The sequence below is a fragment of the Sorex fumeus genome, unplaced genomic scaffold (genome assembly GCF_029834395.1).
Source record: "Sorex fumeus unplaced genomic scaffold, SorFum_2.1 ptg000293c, whole genome shotgun sequence".
Classification (NCBI taxonomy): Eukaryota; Metazoa; Chordata; class Mammalia; order Eulipotyphla; family Soricidae; genus Sorex; species Sorex fumeus.
In genome coordinates this window covers 167,097-169,802 of record NW_026606350.1, presented here as the reverse complement: position 1 = coordinate 169,802, position 2,706 = coordinate 167,097, and positions in this window count along the sequence as shown.

Below are 2,706 nucleotides of genomic sequence, written 5' to 3'. Positions count from 1 at the left end.
GCCAGGATTGACCCCTGAGCACAGAGCTAGGAGTAAGTCATGAGTAGCTCCTAGTGGGACCCAACACACACACACACACGCACACACACACACACACGCACACAAGAACACACCATTCCATGTCCTATTCTACGAAGCAACTCAATTGGCTGCAGTCTCAGTGATGCCTGTAGTCTCTGGAAGTGGGGGATCGCCAATCCCGGGAGTGCCAGGATCTTTGATACCTGTGGGATTTATCACTGCTCCTACTCCTACTCCTTCGACCATGCCATTCAGAACGCTCCTTGTGCCTGCCAGCGAACTTGCATATCTGATCTTTGATTTCTGTTCCTATCCCTGTTCTTTTCTTCCCTTTCCTCCCTCCTACTTAAAGACCTGTGTTCCTGTTTGGGCTTCTCCTTCTTTGGCTCCCTGTCTATGGCCTCTGCTCTGGAGTGGGAGTCTGTCCTTGTGTAAACACACAAAAAATAAAACGGCCGGCGGTCTGGCCACTTCCCCACTCCAGGGAGGTCGATGGCGATGGTCAGGTGAAGGAAGGAACGAGGCCAAGCTAGTTGGTCTTAGTAGCCGTTTATTACATGGAAGAGATGTATGTCATGGAGGCCTCAGGAATCCTCGAGCACGTGCGCCTTTGTTCTCTCCGCTTCTGTCCTCAGCCCCATCTTCCCAGGTTCTCTGATGCACGTGTCCCCCAGAGAGCCCTGAAATCTCCCTTATCTAGATCATAGTACCTCTGAAGGGCGCAATATAATGATGTCATCAAAAGGAGTTACAGAAAGAACATTGAGGCAGCAAACATACATTGTTTCCTTACATCCCCAGGCCAGTAATCCTGGCCTCACCTTTTCACAAGCTACAAGCACATAGATTAGCACAACAAAGACCAGTCTGCTAGAGCTTGGAATCTACATCTCCATAAAAGCAGTCTCATCCACTCTAGTCAGGACACACAGGAAACTGCTTCTAGGACGTGTTTCTCCTCTCCTTGTCCAACCAATATATAAGCATACATAATATTAATCATTTTGTATGGACACAGTAAGAAATACTTTGAGCTTATAGAATTGCTCTCCTAGGACCATCTCGATCTCAGACTGCAGTGCTCAGGCCAGATATCTTTCCTATTCCTAGCAGCAGGGCCCTAGTCTCGTCGTTACTTTTGGATCATGACATCATTTGCCTATGATCAAACTCTTAACTTATAGTTAAGAATCGTGGCACCTTGGCCTGGCCCATCACGATGCCAGGGTAGCACATAACTTACCGGCTTGCCCTGGTTCCATCCAGTCCCACGTCGGGACCCTGCCCTTGGGGTGCTAGGAAGTAGGGCAACTGAGGCTTAAGTTGAGAAGGCAGATGCCCAGGAGTGAATAACATTCAAAGCCAATCAATTCCTAAGTTACGGAGCATAGTAATTAATTGTCTTCCTGTATCTATACAAAAGGACATTGCATTAAGGTTAACTGCTCAAAAGACATAAGGAGAGGAGAAAGACAATATTAACTTACAGTACAGCTTCAGTGTCTAAGCAGGATGAGACCTTACAAATTGGTTGGGGAAGAGAGCATAGAAGAGGTTACAGACAGACAAAGTAATGGGAGTGACTCGGGAGCACTGTGATGGGTACAATCTGATAAACCTAAGCTCCGTGTACTCCAACAGTCCTGACCTCAGGGGAGCTGTGGTACTGCTTCATCCCCTCTCCGGACTCTGACTTCAGAACCTTTTCAGAGTTCTTGCTGATGAACTTTTTACATTCGGGGGAATCGTTTTCCTTTAGCATCTTGCTTCTGGGTGATGAACAGGAGACCTCTGGTTCTGGCTGTACCTCCCACTTTTCTGTCTTCATTTTCTTTTTCCCCCTTTTTGTCTGGAGATTAAAAAAAATGGAAGGGAGCCACAAAAAGGAAATGAAAAAATAAAAAGCTCTCCCCCAACGTACTTATTTTCTAAATACACTGCATCAAATGCAGAACCAGGAGTAAGCCAAAGCACCAACGGGTGTGACCTCCCACCCCCCAAAAATTAACTTGAAGTTGGGGTGGTGGTGCTTGGAGGACCACATGGTATGCAAGAGATCAAACTCTGGTTCTGTGTATAAATCAAACGCCCTACCCACTCGCTGTACTATTATCATCCAGTCTAATAACTTGAATTTTAATAGTATATTCATGGCAAGACAGCAAAAAAGAGCAAAGTCTATAAGATGCAGAGTCAAAAGATTCAAATTATCATCCTCCAATTTAAAAATGATGAGCGGTGAAAATGTCTTCAATGATTTTCTAGAAAGTGTGTATGCACATCAGTATATTCTTTAAATTTACTTTTCTCTAGGGAAGTCGAGATAAAATAAAATGAGTATCAGGGCTGGAGCAATAACATCGCAGGTAGGGTGTTTGCCTTGCACACTGCCAACCCAAGTTCGATTCCCAGAATCTCATATAGTACCCCGAGCAACACCAGGAGTAATTCCTGAGTGCAAAGCTAGGAGTAACCCCTGTGTATTGCCGGGTACGACCCAAAAAGAAAAAAAATTGAGTATCTACATTTGTATCTTGACATAAACAAGTTTACTAAGTCATGATTTCTAGAGAGCTTTGTATATGAACATTTCCTATTAGAAAGTAAACATACCTTTCTATGGTTACATAAACAGCTTTATTCATAAGAAAAAAAACAATTAAGACCACCTAGAATCTTTTTTGG